General features: G+C 36.5%; 1 long non-coding RNA gene across 1 annotated transcript; it reads left to right on the top strand.

Annotated features, from left to right (window-relative positions):
• LOC139037391 (uncharacterized) lies at positions 1-27,542 on the top strand. The gene is made up of 3 exons (XR_011490165.1): positions 1-95; positions 19,055-19,168; positions 26,831-27,542. It is a non-coding gene; the product is annotated as an uncharacterized lncRNA (long non-coding RNA).
• Positions 27,543-27,725: the final 183 nt, after the last annotated feature.

Genomic DNA, 27,725 nt, shown 5'->3' with positions numbered 1-27,725 from the left:
GGTGCAGGGGGTGTTCAGTGGATGCTCTGTGGCAGGAGTGGGAGCGCTGGGCGCTGAGGCTGGAGACACACACACGAATGATTTTTTTTCGAGAGGTAGGGACAGCCGCTGTTTGGGTGATGTGTTTGCATTTCCTCTGTGGTCTTGACTGAACACACTGATGTTTATCAGTGAATTACCGTTGACTCCGAGTTTCCTTCCAGATAAATATCTCCTCGTTTTTAGGAAATGTGTGAAAGAAATGAGAAACAGCCTCAATGAACGCCTTCTTTGGTCATAGTTTTACTGTGCTCGTTGAACCCGGAAGCATTCATACCTGTATTTCCTGAGCATTGGTCAAGAAAGGTGGTTGACTTTATTTATTTTGTTAAATACTAGAACATAGATGCTGAAATGAGGTATGTGTAGTGCTGGTCGAAAAATTGAAGACAACTCATAAAAAACAAAATACCTTCGTATGGGGGAGGGTGGTGGGAGAGACAAAGAGAAAGAGAAACACACTGTCTTGAGAAACCCAGCTTAACACTTTATTGACTAGAGACGTATTAGTATGTCTTTTGTTATCCAAACATTATTGACTGGAGACATTTCAGTATCACCTACATAACAAATCACTGGCCACAGGTGTTAGTTTGTGGAAAAATCCCTGTGTCAAGAATTAGTTAAGATATTGCTTATTGGGTTCCTAATGAAAGCAGGAGACCCTTAAATTCTTGGTGACTAGGTTTTATCCTTAGGACAGAAATAAAACTCTGTATAACATTTAAATTGTGTATCTTGTATTTTAAACCACTTTTTCATAGTGTGTTTCAGTATGGTTCACGTGAAGTTCATAAACATGATTTAAATATCAAAATGTAACGTTTTTCTTCCAACTTTGTCCAAGTTTGAGAAACTGAGAGAAATACAATTTCAAGTGACTTTAGTGTTTGGCTCACTGGAAAGTTAGGTTTTTGAGCATGGATGGTACATCAGCCTTTTTTTGTGAACAGATAAATATTCTCTGAGGCCCTCTGATGCTCTTGGCACTTTTTCTGTGAGCATCAGGCACACTTGGGCTCTTAAGCACCTTGTTTGCCTTGAGGCTGAGAAAGATGTGTTCTTGACGGAAGACACAGGGAGGAAGTGCCCTGGTTTTGAGCACATAAACTAGACTCCTGGTTTATTATCAGTGTCTTAAGTTTGACTGTAGAAGTCCATCTTTTAGAGCCCAAGTGACTGGGACTGTACTGTCAGACTTGGGCTCCTGACAAAATGGCTATTGGACCTGGGATTTAAGTTACCCTGTCATCTTGAGAGTCTCTGTCAGAGTGACCTACTCACCTCCCTCTGAGCTGGCTCTTTCTTTATTTCAAAACAGGGGGGTTCTTTTGTGTTTTTTCTTTGTTGATTAATCCATTGAGAGACAAATTAAAATATAGATCAAATGACTGGCCATTTCTAACCTTGAGTCTGTGGATTTTTTTTTTTAATCTTAAAAATTATTGGAGCATAGTTGATATCCAATATTGTGTTAGTTTCAGGTGTACAGCAAAGTGGATCAGTTGTATGTCTATATATCCACTCTTTTTTTAGGTTCTTTGTCCATTACAGAGTATTGAATAGAGTTTCCTGTGCTATACATCGCTTTCTTACAAGTTATCTATTTTATGTATAGTAATGTGTATATGTTAGTTCCAGTCTTCCAGTTTATACCTTCACTGCTTATACCCTGGTAACCATAAGTTTGTTTTCTATAGCCATGGCTGGATCTTTTTGATAGCAGAATTATAGTTGCTTAGAGCTTACACAGCCTTTTCCAGAATAAATTGTTCATTTCCTTTCTAACTTTACTCCACCCTCCTAGGAATTTCTTCACCCACAGAGTCCCCAGATCTCCTATGGGTTACTCACACTTGCCTGTAAATAATGTGGTCTCATTAGTTGTTCTGCCCACCTCTGCAGAGTCAACAGAGTGATGAGCAAGTTAGAGACCATGTTGTCCCTAAGTGGCCTGGATTGAACCCTCTTGGTCTGGTGCTTTGCTCACCACTGTGTGTCAGCTTGATGTGCTGGTCAAGATTTCTGCCTCATTCCTACTGGCACAAGTGTTCTTTTCTGAGGAAAAGCAGGAATCCCTTCCCATTATATCATGTTTAGCTCCATAGCAAAAGTCATTTTGCTTCAGCAGTTATGTTGGGAAAGGGTTAACCTAATTCATTGTTATTTCACTTGAATTCTTTTTGTGTTCATGAAAATTCACATATTTGCCATGTGCATATGCCTTAGCAAACTCAGTTTCCTGTTGATTCTGTACCAAATTACCACAGACTTAGTGGCTTAAAACAACACAAATTTATTATCTTATGGTTTTAGAGGTTGGAAGTCCAAGATGTGTCTCACTAGGCTAAAATTAGTCAACAGGGTCATGTTTCTTTCTGGAAGCTCTAGGAGTAAATTCATTTTCCTGCTTTTTCCAGCTTCAAGAAGCTGCTCATAACCTCCTCCAAAGCCTGCAATGTCTGGCTGCGTTTTTCTCCCATGCAATCACTTTGTAGTCGCTAAGTTGCTAAGTTGTGTGTGACTCTTTGTGACTCTATGGACTGCAGCATGGCAGGCTTTCCTGTTCTTCACTACCCACATTGAAGTTTGCTCATGTTGATGTCCGTTGGGTCAGTGATGCTATCTAACCATCTCATCCTCTGCCACCCTTTTGTTTTGGCATCACTTTAATGCTGATGTTTCTGTTTCCCTCTTCCATGTTTAAGGGAGCTTGTGATTACATTGTTTCCACCTGGATAATCCATATTAATCTCCCTATTTTAAGTCAGTTGCTTTATAATTTTAATTCCTTCTGCTATAATTCCTCTTTGCTATGTATAATATATTCACAAGTTCTGGAGAACAGGGCCTGGATAACTTTGAAAGGCCATTATTCTGCTAACCACACATATATTCATTACAACTAAAAACCAGGAAACAGAATAAGGGTAAAATTGAATCTTTCTGATAGTTGAGTTTGGTTTGATGACAATATTTAATTTTAAAGATAAACATTATTTGAGTCCACATATATTTAATTGTTCAAATAGTTTTCTTCTGTGGTCTCTCCAACTAATACCTAAATTTTAGAGTTCAGATCTCTAATAAAAATGTAAATGTGGAAAGGAAAATTCTTTGGACTCCACAATCCATTCATGTCTTTCACCTTCTCACTTCTGGTAAAAAGGTTGTTCTTTCAATATAATGATATACTATTTTCTAAGTCCCAGTCAAACTGATAAATACTGTGAAATTGGAAGTATAAATGCTTTTCCCATTAGTAGCAAACCTTCCAATGTTTTCCAAGTATTTTGAACACAAAGTTTTTTTTTTTTTCTTGGGATATCAGTGTAATTTTACACTAAGGTAGTTGTGATACTTTCGGCAGTTGTGATACTTTCAGCAGTTGTGAATTGAGAAATACCATAACAAAGTCTATTATGGTTTTACTAATGCTTTAAGATAACTATGCACATTATTCATTATGACACACAGATATTTTACTGACAATGGAACATATATGTGTATGATATTCTATGTATTTATTTTATATACACTGTTCATGCATGTGTACTAAGTTGCTTCACTTTTGTCTGAGTCTTTGTGACCCTATGGACTCTAGCCCACCACGCTCCCTGTCCATGGGATCCTCCAGGCAAAAATACTGGAGTGGGTTGCCACACCTTCCTCCAGAGGATCTTCCCGACCCAGGTATTGAACCTGTGTCTCATATGTCTCCTGCATTGGCAGGTTGGTTCTTTACCACTAGTGCCACCTGGGAAGCCCAAAGTGTTAGTCACTCAATTGTGTCTGACTCTTTGTGACCCCATGGACTGTAGCCCACCAGGTTCCTCTGTCCATGGAATTCTCCAGATAAGAATACTGGAGTGGGTAGACATGCCTTTCTCCAGGGGATCTTTCTGACCCAGGGAATCTGCGTTTCAGGCAGATTCTTTACCATCTGAGCACTAGGGAAGCCCCTTACACTGTTCACAGCCCCTTATAATAAGTCTGCACCTCAGAAATCTGGTTAAACCCAGATAGCAAGCTGCTTACTAAAAGTCAAAAACCTCTCAAATCTGTCTTCTTAGACTTCATCAAGAGCAAAAATTTTAATTCAGGTATTTTAGAGTACTGCAGAATACATTTGCTTCACTTTTGTCACTTTTGATAATCAAAAAAAATTAAGAACCTGGAATCTACAAAGAAAAAATGCTGGAAATTCTGAGATAGAAATGTGCAAATAAATTGATTTTTCATCCCTATCTCTAGTAGTTACCTAGTATAAAACATATAATTTAAAATCATTTAATTTACAGAATTAAGATATGCTTATTAAATACTACTTGATAATTTAACCCACCATCTCTCAGAACAGATTCTAAAAACTCTTGAGCCGGATGCATGTTCAAGTTTTACTTCTGATTTAAGACTTTAAGAAACAGGATGCTTATTTATGATAAGCCCCAGTTTCATACAAGTGAAGAATATATTATAGGCTTTCTAATAATATTAAACTCTCTACCTAAAACCTGAAGTACATTGTTTCACTGAGTGGTTTTCTGTGCTTGAGAGATCACTGTGTTTTATGGAATGATAATTTGAAAAAACTTTTAGAAAGATAAAAAGAAAACATTTGATGAGATACATAAATGCTATGTACTAGAATATTTATTAGAAAAATAAGTAAAATTTTAAACAATGATTAAATTTAAAAAATTTCCTACTGGCTTATTAAAACAGAATAATGTGGAAAATAAAGCATGCACCTAAAATAATTGCTTAAATGAGATTGTGGAAAATTTAGCTTAGTAAATTTAAAGTTATATAGTTTGGCTAACAAATCTTTTCACCTTGTCTCATTCATTTTACTAGATAATGTTTTTAGAAGTTTTATCTCTCAGTTGAGATTTGGTTAAGGACGCCTAAATTTTTAAATAGTTCCTCAGGTTTACTTTGATGATGTGTTTAAACTTGTTATTAATGGAATATATGTTGGATGTTTACTGCAAGCTTTTCTGTTCAGATGACTGTGGTATAAACTTACTCTAAAATAACTCTTGATCCAGATTTAAGATTATCAGGAGCCCAGCAATGCAGAAATGACATTAACAATTTATAATTCCGTGATAGTTAAAATTGTCTCAAATCTGATGGAGAGGAGGGATTATATGCCAGTAAAAGAAGTAAAAGACATTGGCATATTTCCATTGCTAAGGGCTAAGGACACAGAACATTTACAGGTTAAATGGGGCATAAATTTTAGTTTATGTGCCCATTATAGCCACTGTTGACAGGAAACAGGATACACACAGTGTGAAACATGACTTGCAGAGTCACTTGAGGCTGGTTCTCTGAAATTTACTGAGTCCACTGCCATTAACAGCCTGTGTAAGTAGGAGCCTACACAAAGTATTTTGGTTTTATTTACATAGCTAAACAGTGTATTAAGAATTGTTCATTTATCATTCAAGTATTATAAATAACCATTGAATCTTTTCTTAAGAGTATTAATCTATAAAAAATGGTGATACCTAGCCTGAACATATTATTTTTCCATGAGGTATTAAATAAATTTTTAAAGTAAATTTCTGGCACATAAGGAAATCTACATTGGTAAGTTAGAAATCATATGATATTTAGGAATGCTGTGATGGGAATATTTTATTGCTGTTACTTTTGTAAATGTTACTGTTTGAGACAGACTTTTAAGTTCTTGTTTTGAAAGCTAGATTTAGACAAGAGCATGGATTAGTAAATAACAAATCATGTTTTCTAGTGGTTAGATGTGACTGTTTGATATTTAATTCTAAAGAAGCAATGATGGATAGTTGAAAAGAGCATAGTATAGTTTCAATCCGTCCTGGGCTCATGCATTATGAGCTGTGTTACCTTCAGGTCACTTTGCCTTACTCTGCTTCAGTTTGCTCATTTTATAAATGATGATAATAGTAGCATGTACATCAAGAGGTTGTCTTGAGGATTAAATGGGTTAATATGCGTAAAGCACTTAAAACATTGCCTGCCATCTTCTAAGTGTTTTTGAAAAAGGTGTTCATGTATTTATTATTATACACCGGGCACTGTGCTGATGTCTGGAAGAGGAGTGAAGTCTGGGCCCTGTTCTCTGAGAGCTCACTGCAGTGTGGGAGGAGGGGCTGCCCAGATCACCTGCGTGTCATGTGTTCAGCTTCTGCGTGAGATTCATGCCTCTTGCTATGGCAGAAGCTTGACTATGGGTTTCTCAAATAGAATATCTGAGCTGCTTCTTGAAACTAAGAAATTGTCCAAGCGAAGGAACTGGGGAAGGGCATTTCATTTAGAAAATAGCTTGAAAGCAGACGCAGAAGGGTGAGATAAATTTATGCAGGGAACGCCTAGTAATTCTGTTTCAGAAAGCTTAATCACAGGACGTATCTATACCTCTGGATGTCCCTCACTCCGCCTGCCACTGCCTTGGTTTATTCAAAGGAAATCAATGTTTTTATATTGGTCGTAGGCCCTGCAGATCAGCACAGTACTTTCCACTTAAGTTAAGCACACCCGGGAAGAAGGATGTGGGAACAGGTATTTTACTTGAGAAATGATCCCAGGAAGTACAAATGAAAAAGTGCTGAAAAAGAAACAGAAAGAAAGAAGTGCAAATGAGGTGTGTGTTAATAAGTGGGTTTCATTTTGGGAATTGGGGGCTCAATCCTATTGGCGATCCTCTGAAAAGACATGTAGAACATATTTCTGTAGCATTCCAGGGGGAAATGGAGAGATGGGTGTTTACTCATCCACTTTCACCACTGCACATACACCATTAGATGAAGGTTTTATTTTGAAGCCTTTAGTCAGCAAGCTCTTGTGGGGCTGGAGTCAGCTCTCATGAAGAGGAGGGGGATGCAGCGTTTAGAGTAGAATGATAACAGACACCTGAACTGTCTTCTGCAGCTGCAGGTGAGTTCAGGGGGAGACTTGGAAGTTAGGAAGGAGGGACCAGCTGAGGGCACGCAGTCAGCTGAGCTGTCAGCCCTCTGAAGGTTCGATCCTGCGGCCCCGGGTAAGAAGAAGGAGGCAGAGGCTGACTGGAGACTTGAGGTAAAGGTGGAGAAGTAGGGAGAGAAGTCACTGAGCCTGTCACAGACCATGTGATGCTGGCAATGTATCTTTTATTATTAAGTTCTTTAAAATGGTTTTCATAGAATGTGAAGTATTTCAGTTGGCATTTTGAGTTGTCTTAGATTGTAAACATTATCCTTAACTGGAAAATAACATAAATGTATCTGGTTTGTTGAACATGGTGTAAAATGTGTCTTGCCCACAAGTGGAGATCTGGGATTTAGCAAAAAAAAAAAAAAAGAATTAGATTCTGTGTTATAATTTAATTCAAAATAATTAAATTATAAAACTATTAAATTATTTGAACATGTTTTAAGTTGGTGAAAAAGTAAGTAAATTGCAGTATTTTTATAGTATAGAGTAAAATGTATGTGTTTTTATACATTTACAGAATTCTATCAATCTCTCTCAGAATGTAAAAATGCACCACCATATTAAAGAGTGTTACGAATAGTAACTGATGAATGCAAGCAATTTACCTTTTAAGTTTTATTATGACTATATACCATTTTATTTATGTTTTTCCAGCTTTATTGAAATATAATTGACATACTGTGGGATTAGTAGATCATAACCATGTGCTATTTTAGATACAAGTTTTAGGATCAAAGAGTTCTATAATATTCATGGTAGGTGTATCCCTATTTGTCCCCACTCAGTGGGCATACTCAAAGAAGTGAGTGATAGAGCTTTAATTGCTTATTTCTGGATAGTATAGCATCAGTTACAGAGTTTAATATTGACTTATGTTAACAACTTTGTAGAACTAATGAATAATTGCATTCACAAGGATTGTTAAAAAAATAATTTGCAGAGTATTATCAAGTTACTTTAATTCGGTTTCAAATTTCTACTGATAATCCCTTTTACATTATATTGTGACTATTTCATGAAAATTCTAATATTGCTCTGTGATCTTAAATGCAAATCCTTTGACAGAGATCACTCTCTCTGTATTTCCCATCAGCAGTTTTTAACATGCACATTAACCACATTGAATAATTTCGTAAGATGGAGTTAATTTACCTGGAGAGTGCACTCATAAATCCAGTAGAATAAGGCTAAATTTACCACATTGGTGGTATAGTGTGAGCATAGCTGCCTTACAAGCAGTTGACTTGGGTTCAATTCCCACCTAACGCAGCAGGCCAACTTTTGGGCTTCCCTGGTGGCTGAGCTGGTAAAGAATCTGCCTGTAATGTGGGAGACCTGGGTTTGATCTCTGGGTTGGGAAGATCCCCTGGAGAAGGGAACAGCTACTTGCTCTAGTATTCTGGCCTGGAGAATTTCACGGGCTACAGTCCATGGGGTCGCAAAGTGAACAACTTTCACTTTCACAATATATTTAGCTATATCAGAATGGATATATATTTGATTATGTTACGTTTAATGTCTAAAATAGCAGCTCTTGAATTCCTAGAAAAAATGTTAGTCCACTTAAATGTGCATGTGCAGTGTGTGTACACATATTGTTTTTGGAGTATTTGTTAATATGTATATCTACAGAGAGATACATAGAGATACATAGCCAAAGATACTTCACTTTTTGGCGATTTCTCACAGTTTAAAAAATCCTAACTAGGTACTATTTTCAGTGATTAATTGTTGAGAGCCAACTAAATGTTATACCTTGTCCAGGAAAGATGTACATTTTCGAAATTCCCATAATATGAAGGAGGAAGCTGCTGAGTCTGCCAACCCAGAGACACTCCACGTTGCTGAAATGTAGAATGGAGAGCTGCCAGAATGTCAGGACCCAGGTAGCTTAGCACGGTGCCTGATGTCGTTTTTACGGGAAGGAAAAGAAACTTCCTTATAAAGATTCTTCTTTCAGCAATCTCTGCATTGGGGCAGTTAGCTGAATAGGCAAAGTTCAAGTGTAGTTTCTTTATGTATGTAATGTAAAGGCCTTTGTTATACAAACAGCACATGGATACAAGCACAGATTGAAATGGCAGTGTGTTGTGTGACACAAAATAAAAGAATCTCACTAAGCTGTAGTGTTTCCCAGGCATGTGATTTATCATCTGCACTTTGCTATCCTAATGACAAACAAAAGCATCTAAGCTACCTTAAATTGTTCAAGTAATTATTTTAAACAATACAACTGCTAGTCTTTTCTTTGTCATTGTTTGACAAGTTAAAACTTAATATGGAGTGGAATTTTTCTGTAATATATTCCTTAGTACCTATGTGCTTAGATTCAAAGATGATAACTACTGCACAGCCTATGATTCTATTCCACTCCATTTTCTCTGACTCATTCAAGGTTTCTTAATTATTTTTGTAAGAGGTTTTAGTCTGATATAAGTAATTTGTACTTTTAGTGGGAAGTTGGGAATCTATGAATATTTCACTTGTGTGTAATCTGTGTCTATTTTCACTCAGATCAGTATTTACTGAGCTTGGTTTGCTCTGTTCATCTTCCTGTACTAAAACCATCCCTACCCTTAAGAAAAATCCTTTTATTCATTAAATGTTCAAGATACATCTTACCTATCTACTAATTGATTATTTGAAATATGCTCAATATATGCACCTTTTTTATGTACCTTTATCTATATATTGATTTTCTATAATTCTTGAACCCCAGGATTATCTTTTTCTTAGAGCAGGATGCAACCATGTTACCTTCTGTCCATTCATCTGGGAGAGCAGAGGGGCGCCCCTAGGGTGGTTGGAAAAGGAAAACAGGGACTCTTATAGAATATACACATACCAAGTTAACACTAAATGAGACAATGTTGATTGCGGTAAGATGCGTTTACATTGTAGTTGTTACATATTAAGGTTGCAAAGGGAAGAGATCATCTTTGTTCCTTCCTCTCCACCTGGAATTTTTAAAGCTGTTTGTACCCTTCCAGAGGGAGCTTCCTAGGTGGCTCAGTGGTAAAGAATCCACCTGCCAATGCAGGAGACACAAGAGATGCAGGTTCAGTCCCAGGGTCGGGGAGAGGAAATGGCAACCCATTCCAGTATTCTTGCCTAGAAGTCTCATGGACAGAGGAGTCTGGCGAGCTACAGTCCATAGGGTCACAAAGAGTCAGATGCAACTGAGAATGCGTACATGCACCCTTCCAGAACGTAATGGGACAAACTGACCTAGGCTTGAGACTGAGAAACAGAACAAGTCAGGTTCTGGGGGAAGGTGAGAGGAGTTAAGAGGCTTAGGGTATCCTGAAGAAAGTGGAGAATTGAAGAGTGAGACACATACTCTGGGTTCTCTTTTGCATCAATTGAAAAGACAGATTAAAAAAAAAACAAACCTGATAGGCAAACATTTATACATGTGGCATATGTGTATATTATGTTATTAAAAACAGATAAAGGAAACATGGCATTTGTACATCAATGATATGCCAGTCATTTGCATACACTTTCACATTTTATCTTCAAATAAATTTGAAAGAAAAGCATTACAATCAGCTCCAGTTTGCAGATGAGCAGTGGGCTGGCTGAGATAGGTTATGTAACTCCCCTGTACAGTCTCCTCACTAAAGGGGTGAGAATTCCCACACCAGTCTCTGTAGCTCAACTAATTGCTCGAATTCAAACTCTTAGAAAGAAATTTTTTGGTAGATAAACTTAAAGTTATTAAAATTTTCTTATGTTATAAAAGTGTTATTTTCCTAAAGGCAATAATTTTAATTTTCTTCCTTTTCCCCAAATCCCACTCCATTCAGATCTATTTCATTTGTACCAATGAAATTGCCAATATGCTTTTGCTAGTCTAGCATGTTTAAATGCAAGTTAAATGACTTGGAATTAAAAGATATTCATGAACGTTTCCTGAGGTATTTTAAAATTGCATAAACTCTCAGTTCTTCATGGATTTGTGAGAAGGTATCATATTCACCAAGCTGTGCTGTTTTTGGAAAACAAGAATTTCTTCCCTCTTACCTTGTTCTCACATTAAAAAAAAAAAAAAGGCAGATCTCTTTAAAAACTACCATTGTCAGCTTATGTCCTATCGTTACAAACTTCTGTGGAAAGTGCTGAAGAAAGCAAGAGTGAGACTCGGATAAATCCTTTGTGTAATAATCAAGTGTATTTGCATCTTAGCACTCTCACAGGATCCGAGGGCTGCCTCTAATTGCTATCTTCTGATGGTTACAGATCCTGACAGGGGAAGTCATGTTCAAATACCCATCCAGTTCACGAAATTCTACTTATTTCCAGCTTTTGTTATTTAAACCCTTCGTAAGAGTTTTTTTACAGCAGAAATTATAGCAGAGTTAATCAAAACAAAGCTAATTCAAAACAAAGTTAATTGTAAATGTGTGCACAGCTTTGATATTTGGCCATATAAAAATTTTAAGGAATAATATTTACTTTCCTACACCACCGAACTTAGTCTTTTTCAAACTAAACTTCCTAATCCTTTTCAAACTAATACTCACTTTGGTCAATACCCAAATAGATGTTTGGCTCTGTTTGTAACATGTGGCTAAATAACACCAATGACTTAGTCTCTTGGGATTGCTGGTGTGACTTTTTCCATCTTCTCTCAGAACAGTGACGATTCCAATTTATAGAATACTGTAAGCAAGATCAGCTACAAAATTAGTGGAGCCCGGTACAAAATAGAATTAAGTGCTTTGTGTTGAAAAATGATTAAGAATTTCAAGATAGCCACCTCAGCATTAAACCAAGTGTGGGAACTGTCTCAGCACTGGACCCTGTGTGACTGTATAAACAGTCACACACCCAGGGAACCAGTCCTGGCTACAAAATTTCATATGCTTTTTGCCTTGCTCCTTCTGGTGAGAGTCTAGATTCCAGGTATCCTGTAAATAGACATATTGAAAAAGTGGTGGATATACTACTTCTGCCTCCAAGTAAAGATTAGGTAGATACTTCATTTTTGTTTTGAGAATGCCTCACAGTCAGTAAACTCTCAGAACTGGTAGTAGGAAGAACTAAAACACTATGATCTATCAAACTTGTTTTGAGATTTAATACTTTAAAAAATGACTAGATGCTGAGTGCCTTTATGAAAATGTCTACTTTTTGTCATTATACTAATAAATCTTTCTAGGATTCTCTTCAAAATGAATATCTCATTTTCTTACAGCTCAGGCTGGCCACATGGATATTCTTTTCTATCAGAGTGTACCTGATGCCTGCACTGAAGGTTATTAGTCTTTATCTTGAATTGCTCCTCTTATTTGATGTGTCCCAGTGTATATTTTTCATGTGCATAAATCATATGAATAGATCATTTGAATTATTTATTCCAAATGAGTGGTTCTTGGTATGTTGATTACTTCTTATTACATAATTAATATATTTAGTCTAAAGCAAAACAGAAAAATTTGGACATGAAAAGTGAATAAATTACCCATATTTTTCCTACCTTGAGTTATCAGGTTTTACTATTGGAATATCCTCCATGTTTTTCTCTATCATATAAGAAAGAAAGTATACAATATATATTTCTATAAATGTTTTCTATTAACAATGGACCAGAGACATCTTTTTAGATCAATAAATATAGTTTTATATCATTTTTAATATTTGTATTACAGTCTACTATATAATTGTAGTGGAATTTATATACCTTACCTCTTCTGCTGGAGAGTAGGGAATGTGATCCTTTTCCAAGCCTTTCTCTCAGTCTTTCTGATCAGGGTGCCATTATATCGTATCTTACAGCTCTAGCAGGACCTTTAAAACCATTTAGTTTGTAAGAAAGTCATTGCATTGTTTTTTAACTTCATTTTATCTTTGGATATGATACTATTCTCCCTCTTGTCTCAACTGTGACTCATTCCTGCCCCAATTCCTGTTCCTTGTCACTGACCCTGTGGGCAATTTCCAACCTCGTGTATACTGACTTCATGAAGGATGCCTTGATACCTAAGGGGTCATGTTGCTGCATATAATAATAGTATTTACATGAAAATCTAAATACAAAATCATTTCTTATTTAGTGTTATCTATTCTTTCATGCTCTAGGCCATCAGTAGCTGTCATTATATACATCCCTAGTGCTGCTCACTTGTGGACTTCCATATAGATTGTCAGTGTAGACAAGTTCAGTTAACATTGCTGCATGCTATGAGGAGAATTTGCCCCATGCTTTCAGATTTGAAGTTTCTTCTTGAAACCACTGTTTCCTGTTTTGTCCACAGTTTCTGAACTGTCCAGTTCATCTATCACAACCATCAATCACAAAAGTCTCTCTTTGTGGCTGTAAGTCAGCTGCTCTGGATGATCTGTTGCAAAGCTTTCAGTAACCCCTACTGTGATTTGTATGTATGCTTTGTGGTCTGTATTTCATGGTATTCCACCCCAGCTACCCTCATTATTTGATGAAAAATCTAAATCTTAGTGTTATTTTTAAATGGCAGGTGACTGCCTTTCAATTTTCTGTGATTTTGAGGTATTTTTCAGGTCTGTGCAAAGTGAATTTTGTGTTTGCAGCATAAACTATACTCTGCAAAATACACTCTCAAATTTGATGGAACTATAGCAGAAATTGTTACATAGTAAGTAAAAAACTTATGTTGATAAAGATATTCTTTAATAAATACCTTATATGTAATGCTTAAAATATTTTTTAATACTAGGAAATGTTTTGTTCTTAAGTTTTTATGAAATTTTGCTATAATATATCAAAAAGGAGTGCCTCCCACTTCCTTATCTCTTTGATCCAAATCATTTCACTAGTAATTCATTAATTCATTCATTTAACAACTTTACAGCAGGGCTTTTTTCTAAAGATACATTGTTAAAGTATACAGTAATGTATCTGTTTGATAAGTATTTATTCAGTTTCCATTTTTAAGGCATAGTTCTCTGTCCTTGGTATATGTCATTGTAAAAATGACAGACCAAAAAACCCCTCCTTATGTTAAAAGAGAGAAATGGGAAGCAAACACAGAAATAATTTTAGAGAATGAAGACTGTTGAGTATAATCATGGAGATGGGGCACTTGATCTCAAACAGGCAGGGAATGCATTTCTTAAAAAATGATATTTAAACTGAAAAGAAACGAGTCATGCACATGTCCAGATAAAAGCACCCAAGCAGAGGGAACAGCAAGAGTAAATGCCCAGTGAGCATGGCAGATCCTTAGCTGAGACTCAGGTACAAGGAGGAAGTAATGTGACATTGTAACAATAAGTGAAAAAAAAAAGCTTAAGAAATAAACTCATACTGCGAATCAAGATAGAGATGTGGATGACAGGATGAGGTCAACTAGAAAACTGAGATCTTTGGGGTTGATAAGGCTAAAAATTGAGAAACCAGGATATTGGGCAGATCATCTTCATGGGAATTATATTCTGTAAGAGTGCTGACAAAGGCAGTGGTGGAGATACATATCCAAATTATATCTGACCATTAAACCAGAGATCCCAAGGCTTCCACTTATATCTCACAGCAGAACATTGTCATGTTGCTGCATTGCAGAACAAAAGTGTTCTTGTGCTAAGAAGGAAGGAGAGTACAGTGTTCAGGAGGTTATGGTAAGTCCTTGTCTGATCATCTTTACTATTAAGTATGAACCTTCAAAGAGTCCTTTACACGTTATCTTTAGGCTAAAGGAAAAAAAAATAAAGTACTGATTTGTGTCATGATACAGTTTTCTATTTCAGAGCTAGTGACTGAAATGTGGTAATCGATACAATACCTGTTTGATGAACAGATGAATCAATGAAAAATAATTAGTTACTTATCAAGCATTAAAAATATCTCTACTTCAAGCTTCCAGTACTCTAGCAGTTCATATTGCAGTATTTCTACAGTCCACATACACAAAAGATAGCTTGGTGCAGTGGATAGAGCACAAACAGGGTTAAATGCTAGCATAATTATTAACTTGTTGTAGGACCAAAGGCAAGTTCTTTGACCTCAGAGAGGTTGACTTTCCTTTCCTTCCATATTCCAGATCCATGCTTTACACCCAAACTAGTGAGTAAAATCAATAAACCTAAAACATTGCTTTCTCATATCACTGGTCTTGAAGCTGTGTAGAACTATCTCAAATATTTATTTCCTTCATGATAGTGATTTCTACACTTTTTTCTAGCTGTTGGCTATATGGGGGCCAACAACTGGATGACTTAGTATTCTCAGAAATATGACAGTATTTCAGTTCACGGCTTCCTGCGGTTCAAGAGTCATAAGGCTAGTTCTAGTCAGTGGGTTATCAGGTCAGCTGTGGGTTAGGTACTGAGAGGCAGGATACGATGCTTAGAAATTCTTATCTTCTTAGGTAGAAATCTAAGATGACTCTCAAAATTCCTCCCTAGTGTACCTTCCGTATATAATCCTCTTTCTCTTGAAATGGACAAATCTGTCAACAAGATGGGATATCATTCCTGTCATTAGGTTACATTATATGCCAAAGTTGGAAGAATTCTGCAGATACAATTAACGTCCCTGAAAGTGAAAGTTACTCAAATTATTCTGCATGCTGCTGCTGCTGCTGCTAACTTGCTTCAGTCGTTTCCAACTCTGCGACCCCATAGACGGCAGCCCACCAGGCTCCCCCATCCCTGGGATTCTCCAGGCAAGAACACTGGAGTGGGTTGCCATTTCCTTCTCCAATGCATGAAGGTGAAAAGTGAAGGTGAAGTCGCTCAGTTGTGTCCGACTCATAGCGACCCCATGGACTGCAGCACACCAGGCTCCCCTGTCCCTGGGATTCTCCAGGCAAGAACACTGGAGTGGGTTGCCACTTCCTTCTCCTTATTCTGCATGGATTTGATTTAATCATTTGACCCCTTAAAAGAGAAATTCTTCTGACCTACTGAAGTGAATTGCCATATTGTCTGTAAAAGAGGCATGTGCCAAAGGACTGTGTTGTGCTTAGGGTGTGAGATCAGACTCTGGCTAGCAATCACCAATCACAAGGAGACCTCTGTCATACATCCACAAGGCGATGAGTTCGGCTGTGATTTTTGGACGAGTACCTTGAGTTCTGCAGAAATATAGGCCAGGTAACACTATGATTACCATTTTGTGATACCTCAAGCAAGAGATCAAGCTAGATTGTACCCAGACCCTGACCTACAAAAACAATGAGACAATAAATGGTGTTGTTTTAAGTGATGTTTTATGTCACTGAATTTGTGGTAATTTTTTTTTTTTAGAGCAGTAAAGAACCAATATATAAGGAAAGATAGAAAAGCAGCAGTATTTTAAGAAGTTTCTTTGGCAGACTAGTTTCTTGCATGAAGATTATGCGTAGAGTACTCTTCAAATCGCCATGTGCTTATAAGCAGTCAAAAACTAAAACTCTTGTTTTCTTCAAGTATTGAGATTTAGGAGTTTGTTTCTCTTTTGTCTTTTCTTTTTCTTCATCCATTGCCTACACTAGCGTATCCTCATTGATACAAATTTGGCACCAGAAAGCAAATGCAATAATAAGCAAACAATGTATTTTACATTGCTTTAAAAATTTCTTTTTTTTCTAGGAATTAACTATTATTAGAGACTAGAGGAAGAGTCATCTATGTTATGTAGGGGAGAAACACATGATGAAATTGTCAAATGTCATCATTTGTAATGCAAATAATGTATATTCTGACCTTGTAACTTTCAGGAAAGTGGGAAATGGAATGCTAATAATGTATGTTGGTTACTGTTGGCTACATTTGGAAAATGCAGGGAAGAGGAAATGGATTCAGAAATAATTGGCCCGCTTATAAGCAGAAATGAAAAGGTCTAGAGAGAGTGCAAAAATGTGAGAAATTGTACAATTGGAAAAATTAATTTCTTCTCAATCCTGACCAGTAGAATATAATTTGGGGCAATTTCATTAACAACAAAGTTTGGTTAAAATTCATCCATGCAGCAAGAATGCTGTCAAGGGTTTGGCCTTTGTTAAAACCTCTTGATGGGTTAAGGTTACAGGATAACAGAAGAGAGAAGGTATCTTTGGAGACAGAGCTGATGATCAAAGAGATCAGAGACCAACATTTTCTGAGCGTGGGTCAGGGCCTAATTGAGAAACATTTACCACAGCCAGTGTAAGGTCTTCTTGTAGTTGAAATGCCCATGGAATTTCAGAATTGCCAAGGACCAATGTCACCTGTCCACTTGCCTTTCTTCCCATTTGTCAGTGGGGGTGCTTGTTTTGATGTCCTGTATTTGTTCAAGCACTGCAGATTTTTTTGGAGGTTGAGCACACAATTTTCTGATATATCTAAGATTCAAGAGAGGATCCTGTCTAGACCTGCTGTAATGCCTGCTACTCATCACTTAGAGATGGTGGGGTGGACTTTGAAGTTTGGGTCTTGATTTTATGAAACTTTGGAGTTCCTTCCTTTTGGGACTGGGGGAAATGTTTATTGACTTCCTTTAAAGAAAGTAAAATGAACCAAGTAGCTGACCAGAGAGTATTCTGTCTAGTGTTAATTATATTCACCAAATATTTCTGATTCTCTGCATTCCAGGCTTATAGTAGTGGAATATATATTTACTGACACTTATTGACACAGTGTTGTTGCATGCATGTGTGCTAATCACTTCAGTCGTGTTCGACTCTTTGCAACCCTATGAACTGTAGCCCACCAGACTCCTCTGTCCATGGGATTGTGTAGGAAGCATACTGCAGTAGGTTGCCATCCTGTCCTCCAGAGGATCCCTGAGGGATTGAACCCTCGTTTCTTATGCCTTCTGCATTGGCAGGCGTGTTCTTTACCACTAGAGTCAGCTGGGAAGCCCAGGTCAGTGTTGTTGGATGCAGTCAGATAGCTGGTTATGGCCAACGAGCTATGGACCAGTGAGCTATAAGCTTACCTACACTGAATGACGCCAAAAAGGAAGGCTCTGTCACTTGTAAAAATACATACATCTTATAGGGAAAGATTCAGGGGATCTGCCCATTAGTTAGAATCCTTCAAAATTCAGAATGGAATTTTACTATTTGATTTTAAATTTCTTTTCACAAAAAAATTAATTTCATCCTCTTAAAAGTTCTACAGTGAAATGCCTCTTAAATATTACATTTAAATGAAGGGGAAGTTGGTAGTGCTGGAATTAACATAGAAACCTTGTTGATGTAAGTGATTCTATTTATAATGTTAAGAAAGATTAGCTTAAATATTCCATTTTGACTGCAGTGTAAGTTGAAGTGCTGAAAGTTAAAATTACATGTTTTGAAAGAATTTACCTATGAATTAAATCTACTACTCTTAAGAATGTTTCAGCAATTTTTAAAAAATCACATGAGTATTCATTGTAAGTTTACTTCTAAAAACCTTAATTGTGCCAACACTTTTATGTTGATATGATTGTGATGAAGAACCAACATAACATCATTTTATTTGTCACCAGAGAAAAACTTATGTTTGTCTCATCAAGAAGGTCCAAGGCAAAAATAATTTTTAGAAACTTTATATAAAGGAAAGATCATGATATTTGAGTTGAAATAAAGTATTTTGCAAAAAAACTCTTCCCCAGTTAAATCCTTACAAAAATTATTTTGATGATTTGATTTTTAAGGCATAGCATATTTTAAAACTATAACATTTATTGTGATATAATTGCATGATATATTGTGTCAGTATATACTATATTAATATCTGATATATTAATATAGTATATTGACTTTGTTATAATTAACATTATAATAAATGTTATAACAATATAGTATTAAATTAATTTAATATAACATCTATTTTATTGCAACTTAGAAATAATATGGTTCTGTAAATACAGGGCTTTATTTGCAAGGCCTGTCATTTTAGTTTCTGCTGAGTGACCTTGAGAAATTAATGTAACCTCTTTTTCTTCTTTAAGTATTTGTAAATGGGATAATAACTTACTGAGTTTTAAAAAGTAAAATGATTTTTACCTAGGTATGTGAATAACATTTGCTTTAAAAAAAAAGAAAGAAGAACCAGTTAAAGTAGATGTTACATTAGTTCAAAAAGTAGATTTACAGTAGAGAATAATAATGACTGCTTTTACAAGTGTTGCAGAAACCAGATGAAGAAATAAATGAAAATGACAGCAACAGAAGCAAATCTACCAAAATTAGGAGACTCAACATTCTGAACTCTTAACCATTCCTACAGATAAGAACAGGTAAAAACACCAAGAATATCTCTTAGAAACCTTTAGAAAGGAGAGATTCTTAAGAGGATTAAAAGCAAAAATTTATAGTGAATATAGTGGAGAATATGGATGGGGATAAGAGAATGGAAATGATACAGGAAAAAATGAAACAAGGGTAGGGCAAGGACTAGGGCACCATTGAACAGGAGGTAAGGAAGGTACCTAGACAAATAGTTTTGGAGTTCTTTTAAGGGGGTTAATTTTGAGTACTCAGGCTGCCAGATTGTTCTTTCCACTTTTTATTTCCTTTAGTGTAGAGCCAGTGGCAGTGTATTGTGTTAGAAATCACTGGAAATAAGGAGATCTGCTAGCACTTAAGATCTACTGAAAGGATGGACTTGTTTAAGAGATTATATAAATAAGGAGTACGTGACTGTTAAAAGTATTTCATGGTGTTTGGCTCTGAAAGTTGTTGATAAATAGTGATTATCACAGAAAATGAATTCTGGAAAGGGAGGGGAAGTGACAGTTAATCTCTTCAGCTTCTTGCTCTAAATTTGCCCCTGCATATATTCTTCATCTTTTTAAAGGAGATTCTTTGTTTCCTGAGGGCAATATCTTGGAGTTATCATTGATTTTTCTCTCCCCTTCATACTCATAACATGCCCCAGCAGTGAGTTCTGTTGATTCTGTCACCAAAACATGTCCTGAATTTGTTTACTTCTTTATAGTTTCATTCCTTATACATTGAATGTAAACTCCATATTTATTTCTTCCAGAACCACATCTGTTTTCAACCTCCTCCCCAATTGTTCTCTAGACCAGTGGTTTTTAAAGTCAGGTCCACAGACTTCAGGAGGCCCCTGAGACTGTGAGACTCAGGGAGTCCTTAAGGTCAAAATATTTTTATAATAATATTAATGTGTTGCCTTTTTTACTGTGTGAGCATTTGCACAGATTTTGCAAAAGTACCAGTGGGTAAACAGCTGGTGCCTAAGTGCAAATGAAGCAGCGACACAAAACCTCTACCATTCATTGTATTTGTCATCCTTACACACAGTTGAAGTCAGTTTTAACTTATGAATGTCCTTGATAAACAAAAAAAAAAATTAAATTTACTGACCTCCAACTAGTAAGTGTACGTCCTTAAGAACTTTGTGTGACCAAATGGGAAGCACATGTGCCAATGATAAAATTTGAGCACCCAAGAGAAAAATTAGAAGTTTGGAAAACTGAATCCACTACTATGAGATTGACAAGTATCGAAACTTAGAACACTTGACTTTGCCAGTGAAGTCAGTGGTGATAATAACAAATGTGATTTTAAAAAACTGTTTCATGAAATTGGTTAACATGGAGAAGAGATACATAACTCACATAGCTAATCTTTTTCTAATGAATAATGTTTGTTTTACAAATCATGTAGGGATAAAGTATCTACTTCTAAATGTAAGATTCAACAAGATTTTATAATAAAAAGTATAATAAATTCACTAATTTATTCACTAGTTTCAAATTATTAATTATTAATTAGTTTAAATCACTAGTTTCAAATTATTCATTGAAGCTAAGTTTTAAAGAAACTATCACTATAAAAAGTTTTGGTATAATATCATAGAAGATTATTCACACTTACCTAAAAGAGTTTTAACACACTCTTCCTTTTTCCAACTATATATCTATAGGAGGCAAGATTTTTTTTGGATATTTCAACCCCAAAGCATAGTTGCAATAGATTTAATACAGAAGCAAATATAAGAATATAACTCATATTCACACACACATTAAAGTGATTTGCAATAATATAGAGTAATGCTGATATTCTCTTTATATTTTGAAAAATAGTTACTTTCAATAAAACTCTGTTACTGTTGACAGGTAATGAGTTTATTGTTTTTAAGTGAATTATAAAAACATTATCATATTTCTTAGTTTTAATTTCTAATACCATAAATATCAATGTATACATGTTACATAAGCAAAAGCCCTTTGAGATTCTTAAAACTTTTAACAATTTGAAAGAATACAGAGATAAAAATATTTTAAGAATCAGTCCTCTAGGCCCTAGCTAGGCTGGTATTTTAAGATGTCAGTCCCACTGAAGGAGGAAAGGAACAGGCTGAGCTGACTCTATCTTGCAAAAGAAGGAAACTCCTTGCACTTTCAGTGAACTTTGGACTATGTGCTTGGTAGCCATGGGGATAACATACCTATGGCTGAAGTGGACTGATAACAGATTCCGTCCTGAGATTTCCCATCACCAAAAAGAATGCAATAATCCCTATGTAGTTGGTCACCTCTGTAATCTTTATGGCCCCCACTGGTGTAGGCTACAGTGTATAACCAGCTGACCCTTCTGACTATGAATCATGCTGTAACCTGGTTGTATCTCCCTTTAACACTTTCCAGGCTAGGTTTAAGGAATTTGGGGATGTGGGCTTGAACAGTACACTTAAGGTACATAAGGTTTTCACAAAAGTTGGTTGGGGTCCCTGGCTAAAGAGGAAACTCTGCTTCAAACCCACCAGTGTAATAAACTGCACTCCACTATCCATGCTGACCTTCTGAGTGAGTTTGTTTCCCAGAGTGTTTGGCTATAAAAACCACCAGTGATTTCCCATTGCATTTAGAATGAGGTCAGATATTTTTCCCTAATGTTCCGACTGTTGAAAAGTTTCAACACCTCTTTACTAATTATACTTCAGCCGTCTTGGTCTTCTTTTCTGCCTTGGATTGTTCTTCATTACCTTTACATGGTTAGCTTCTTAATGATTAAAATCTTAGATTAATGTCACCATTATAAGGAGTCTTCTCTGATGCCTCAATATAGTGCAATTACTATGTGTTTAACATTTCATTACTGTATATGTTTTTTCTGTAGCCTAAGTATGTGCAGAATACTTAGTAACCTGTTATATTTTCTTAATTTATATTATTTTAAAATTGTATATTGTGCTAAGTTGCAAAGAGTCAGACATGATGGAAGCACCTTTGCATGCATGCATACAAGCTCTGTCAGAGCAAGTATCTTGTCTATCTCATTTATCACTCGGTCCTTAGGGTCTAAAATAGTCCTGGCTGGTGGTGGATGCTTAATATATTTTTGATAATTAAGTGGAAGGATGATTTGTAGGCTTGGCTACATCCAATTAGAGAACAAGGAACATTTCAGGGAAGCTCATGACAGAAAGAAACTCAGTGTTGGGCTGAGGTGTGTTTTAGAAAGAGCAGGAAGATAAAAGCAAGGTGGACAACATCAGCAGAGAACAAGAAAGAGAAATTTTGTAACACAGTTCTCTCATTCCTATCTTGGAATCCTAAACCTGAACTACAGGATGACTGGAATGATCCAAATAGGTTTGGGGAAATCTAAAAATTGTGAGAATTTTCTCTCTCTTTCTTTTCCTTCTTTCCTACCTCCCTCTCTCCCTCTGTTCCTCCTTTCTTTCTGCAAGCTACTTAGAAAATTCTCATGTTTGGCATGGCACTATGTTGCAGTGACAGGGGATTAATAAAGTAGCAGTTGTTATGAAAGGTGTCTGGGCCCAGCTTCATAGATTCCTGTTTGTCTGTTAGATGGCATGGAGAAACCAGCTGCAAATTCTTCATAAATACCAAGGCTATTAATTGGATGGAACAGCCTAGTGTTAGCACAAGAAAGTTGCAGATGTGAAATTTTAATAGCAGGCACAGTAGAAAGGTTTGTAGAGTGTCAGGATTACAACAAACTACCCAGCCTTGACCAAGAACAATTTAGCAGTTACTCCTAGAGGTTACTCAGCAGGCAGGTGAATTCCTGCATACTACATTCCCTTAAGGTGAAAGTTGACATTAGCACGTTGCTTAACTCTTTGTGTTCTTGTCTTCTTGTAGTTTTTGGCCCCCATAACCACTTTCGTCTTCCAGATCTCACATATGATAGGAAGAATTTAAAGTTTTATTTAATATTTTTTGTTGTTTTCCTTAGGTTGATTGGTCCAATACTTAGTTACTGTAGTCGTGAAAATTTAAGAGAAGACAACTTTTTCATGTTGTTTGACTGTGAAGGAAGGTCATGTAATAGCTGAAGGGGAAATTATGCAGGTGAATGTCAGGCAACAAGGAATAAAGAAACACATTTATTAGTAGACAGAAAAGAACGAAAGCTTAACTGAAGCCATTAAGGAATACAAGTGCATTTTCATCTAATGGCCTTGTTTGTGAATAAAGACTTTTAGAGTTTTGGGGAAAAATTTTCCCTGCTGATTTTCGTGATGCATGAGAAGATGAAATGACCAGCAGTGATACAAAGTGTGTAAATGGTGGCATTTACAGGATGAGTGGGAGGCCATCCAGACTGCAGCCTCTGACATTATTTAATATTGATTTAGGAAATTTTTTACGTAAGTACCACTACACAGGTTGACAAGAATTTCAGAGGTCAGATGCACTAAACACAGTGGTATATTGCAAAGAGCCAGAAAATGGCAGACTATTTGTTGAACTTCAGGGAAATAAATGAAAATATGAAGGAAGTTTAGAATAATTTTTCTGATTTTTGCAGAAAGAATGTATTGTTGGTCATGTAAGTCAAGATTCTTTTTCTTATAATTATGCAAAAGTAGACATTTCCAAAAATAAACTGCTGGGAAAAGGCAATATATTATGCTTAAAGTGCTATTCACAGGTTTAGAAAGGGGAATGAGGAAAGAATTTAAAATAGTGAGATAAATAAAGATGGGACATCAACATAATTCTTTACAGTACCTAGTGCAAAAAGCCTCTCCTCACAAACAAAGATCTAACACTGTGTATGTGATATTAGTTGAAGATAAAAATGGTTCAGCAGTGGATTTCAGACACATCTGAGTAGTACAGATATATGCGTATGTGTCAGAGAATCTGGAAAGAGTTAAAAAAGGAAAGAATGTTTAAATGGGAGAATTAAAATTCAAGAACATGAAGGGAGTAAGCATAATGTTTTGAGTCACAAAAACTTTTACTCACATTCTGGCAAAAAATAATGTATTTTTTAAAGTGGGAAACAAACACTACAAGATGAATATGCAAAGACTGAGTTGGAAACTTTTCACCAGGATCTTGGATAAGATAGCATACATTTACTGTTCTAACTTTATTTTGCAACTGCTGAAGAGTAGTTACCAGAGAAAGCATTGACTATTGAGCTAACAAATCCCTTTGATTAGTCTATGGACTAGGGGTAGAAATGTGAGATAATTCACATTTCCTGTAAAAAGGAAGACTGCCTTGATCAAACTTCAGTTAGTCTCCTCTGAGCCCTCTTTTCAATTCTAGTCCTTGTCTTTGGGCCTTCAGCCTGCCTATATCCCAGTTTCGTCAAGAATCCTGTCAGTTAGTGTGAATCACCCTCACCTTTGATATCTGATCACCCTTGGTTTCTAATCAGATTCTTCATCTCCCATCCTTGATCACTCTGGCTGGCCTTCAGCAAGTATCTTGTTAAGTTGTTTTAATAAGAATTCCCCTACACTTGACATCTTCTCTTAATAGTTTTCCATTTCTGTGATTGTGTTTATTCTGTTCACTGGCTATAAATCCCCACTTGTCCTTGATTTGGAATTGAGTCCCATCTCTCTCCTCTATTTTAATAATACTGACAACCCATTGCAATAGTTGCTGAATAAAATCTTCCTTACTATTTTAATAAGCATCAGAAAAACATTTCTTTAATGTTATATACAACTCTCTTTTTATGAAATTGCTCAGCCATGTCCAACTCTTTGCAACCACATGGACTATAGCCTACCAGGTTCCTCTGTCCATGGGATTTTCCAGGCAAGAATACTGGAGTGGGTTGCCATTTCCTTCTCCAGGAGATCTTCCCAACCCAGGGATTGAACTGAGGTCTCCCACACTGTAGATAGACGCTTTACCCTTTGATCCACCAGAGATCAACAACTGTATTTTATATAATAAAATATATACTGTTTAATAAAACAGTATTTTATATAATACTGTTTCATTAAAATAAAGAAGACAGATGATGTAGTAAGTTGGTAACTTAACAGAAAGGGAACTTTCAAGTTTCACTGTCCATATGGAAAAACTCTGGGGAAAGGAGTGTTTTACTGAAGAGAGATTTTCTGTCTTATACAGGACAACCTATGTAAAGGACATTTCCAATTGGAGGATAAAGGTCAAAAGCCTGGGAGGGATAATGTAGAAATAATATTAGACAAATGTCAGCATTGTGTTGAAATAAATGAAGTGAGGATGAGCCCATGGATGAGGATGTAAAAAAGGAAGCAACAAGACATTTTAGGCCTGTCATGGGATGCTTTCTCTAAAAAACTCCTAATTAAATGCCAAAGTAAAGACTCAACCAGAGGCAGTTCTCTCATGAGGAATAAAGTAGTGCCATAAATATTTTAAAGGCATAAATATTAACCCACATATTTGATTTGGTGTCTGAATTTGAGTTTATTATTTATCAGGTGGTGGTATGATAGTATCTTCCAAATAAATTGAGACAATTTTCATTTAAAAGATATTTAATAAAACCTTTAAGAATTTTCTTTGATTAGTTGTCCTAAGTTGACCTTTAAAACTAAGAATTACATATTTTGAGTATTGTATCTGTTTTTAATATCTTCTTCTTGTTTACAAAAATGTGATCAACTCAAGTCTCTCCAGTGTACATGTTACACTGGTGAATAATTTTACATGCATTGTAATCCATCACATATTGAGGGCCATCCATAATACATTTTCATAAACTGAAAGCTTTAAGAACATTATGATGACAGTAAACACCCGTGACTTCTGTTCTGTATACTTCTCGAGGCAAATACTCTAAGGATCATTTATGAAAGAACAAGAACAAATTTTCCTTTAAACAGAAAAACTTTCAGAGTAAACTTGAAATTCTTTAGCTTTTCATTACATGTCCTTTGTAACTTACCTCGAATTCTTTACATTTCACCTTCTACCACCAGAAGTACCTTCCCTACACTGCCTTCATACCGGATACTCTCATCTTTTTATCAGCCGTCTCCTCTCTACGCTTGTACTCTTGTAGCTGCTGTCCTTTGCATAGAATGTATCTGCCACTCTTTTCAGCTGCGTATGAATTGTGTGCAGATGGGGTTGGCCCCAATGGAGAATAAATATGTGATTTTCTTTCCTTTAATAAGAGTCATTGATAACTATATCATAGAATAAGTAGCCACTGAAGATCACCTTATAATTATGGGAGACCATTTTTTTTCAGAATTGTACCTTTTGGCTTTAGAGAAGATAGAATCTCTGTCTTCAGGGGAAGGAGTGCCAATTATTTTACAAGAACAGATCATTCTGACTATTAGGATAGTCAGAGTAGGATTATTGGTTATATAAAGAGCAGACCCCCTAACTAACCATGACTTGGTGCTATTAAGGCTTTCTTGTCTCTCATGTATAAGTAATGAACTAAAATAGATGATTGTGTTCAAGACGAAGAGATGTGTTTATTGAGCTTGATTTCAGACAAATATCCACAATGTTCTCCTTCAGCAAATGTGGCATCAGTAGATTGAAGGATTCAGTTACCACTCTTGTTATGGACTGAATTATATTCCCCCTAAATTCGTATGCTAAACTCCTAATCCCTAACACCTGAAAATAAGATGAAATGAGGTTATATGCGTGGGCCCTAATCCAACATGACTGGACTTTTTTATAAAAAGAGTTTAGGAAACATGCATAGAGAAGACCAAGGAAAAACAGGAGAGGAAAACATCATCCATAAACCAAGGAGAGAGGTCTCAGAAGAAACCAGCCCTGCCAACATCTTGATCTTGGACTTCTATCTTCCAGAACAGTGAAATAATAAATTTCTGTTATCTATGCCACCCAGTGTGGTACTCTTTTGATGGCCCTAAGCAATGGCAGCCCACTCCAGTGTTCTTGTCTGGAGAATCCCAGGGACGGCAGAGCCTGGTGGGCTGCTGTCTATGGGGTGGCGCGGAGTTGGACACGACTGAAGCGACTTAGCAGCAGCAGCAGCAAGCACACCGATGCACTCCTCTACCGTAGAGCTAACTTGCTAAGACTTCTTCGGTGTGGGCAGCAATTGCTCTCCTGGGGAGATGCCACAGCACTCTGCCACATCCTGAGGCACTTAAGATACTGCTCTTCAGCGTCAGTGGCCCTGATAACCTACAGCCGGAATCTCTTCAACCTCTTACCTGTGAAGCAGCAGAAATATGAAAGGTCTTTAACTCACAGATCCTAATTAAACGTGAATCCTTCCAGAAAGGTTGCACTGGGATGTGGATAATTTTCCCTTATGATCTCTTAACATAAGGAGTGAATCTGCTTTAGCACATGTGGACTTTGTAGGATCTGGGAACTTTGCCAAGGGATTCTCTCCTTGCAGACCACCACTCAGCATTTAGTGTCCTCTTTCTTATAGTCCATAGGGTTGCAAAGACTACCAGGCTCCTCCGTCATGGGATTTTCCAGGCAAGAGTACTGGAGTGGGGTGCCATTGCCTTCTCCGTTCTTATAGTCAACTCAGCTTCTATAGAAGAGACCTGGACATGAAACCCTCGAAGACACCCAAAATCGTGGGAGGAATTCCTGCCCT

The sequence above is a fragment of the Odocoileus virginianus genome, chromosome 11 (assembly GCF_023699985.2).
Source record: "Odocoileus virginianus isolate 20LAN1187 ecotype Illinois chromosome 11, Ovbor_1.2, whole genome shotgun sequence".
Lineage (NCBI taxonomy): Eukaryota > Metazoa > Chordata > Mammalia > Artiodactyla > Cervidae > Odocoileus > Odocoileus virginianus.
The sequence above is the reverse complement of the archived record's forward strand: the minus strand, read 5'-3'. Positions and strand labels throughout refer to the sequence as shown.